We start from the raw sequence: 744 nt of genomic DNA, 5'->3' as shown, positions 1-744 counted from the left end.
CTGCGCAGTATTTTCTACAGCCTTTCCAGCTTTTTAAAGAATATTAAAAGCATCAAAACGAGAAAGAGGTATAATTTATAATGATGTGCCATGCACAACTCTAGAAGTTCCCACAGCACCAATGGAACAGATTTGGAAGCCAGCCTTGAAATAGTTACAAGTGCAGTGGAAATCTACATTTGAAAAGTTCCAATGGCTTGAGGAGTCAGAGTTTTCACAAAAACAGACAAAGTTAACCTTTGTCCTACAGATAAATTATATTTTAAATGAATAGCTAGTGTGCTCACTTCGGCAGCACATATACTAAAATTGGAATGATAACAGAGAAGATTAGCATGGCCCCTGTACAAGGATGACACGTAAATTCGTGAAACGTTCCATATTTTTTAAAAAAGAAAAAAAAATAAATGAATAGCTAGTAATCATGCATGAAGTAGTCACATGAATGTTATTAAACAGTATTGACGATATGCACCAAATATAGAAGTACATTAGGATAAATGGTGGCTTCATCATGGCTTTTTTTTAATTTTCAATTTTCTTAATATTTGGTTAAGGTCTAAGTGGCTTGAGGAATAACAATAAGTCTTACAGCCTGTGGCTTCTAGGTTTTCTCAGTTCTTCTCATTGAATCTACACTGAAAAGGAAAAAGAAAACCTTAAAGAAGGCCACCCTTTCACAACATCTTCCTGAATAAATTTCACAAATGACTAGAAGCAATATTAAATGGTTTGGCCCTCAAT

The 744-nt window shown here is 34.3% G+C and overlaps 1 non-coding gene across 1 annotated transcript; it reads left to right on the top strand.

Moving 5' to 3' along the window:
* The first annotated feature begins 279 nt into the window (after positions 1 to 279).
* LOC132223531 (U6 spliceosomal RNA) lies at positions 280 to 387 on the top strand. The gene has a single exon (XR_009450487.1). It is a non-coding gene; the product is annotated as a U6 spliceosomal RNA (small nuclear RNA).
* The last annotated feature ends 357 nt before the right edge of the window (positions 388 to 744 follow it).

The sequence above is a fragment of the Myotis daubentonii genome, chromosome 1 (genome assembly GCF_963259705.1).
Source record: "Myotis daubentonii chromosome 1, mMyoDau2.1, whole genome shotgun sequence".
In the NCBI taxonomy this organism is placed as follows: domain Eukaryota; kingdom Metazoa; phylum Chordata; class Mammalia; order Chiroptera; family Vespertilionidae; genus Myotis; species Myotis daubentonii.
Note: the sequence above shows the minus strand (reverse complement) of the source record. Positions and strands in the feature narration are given on the sequence as shown.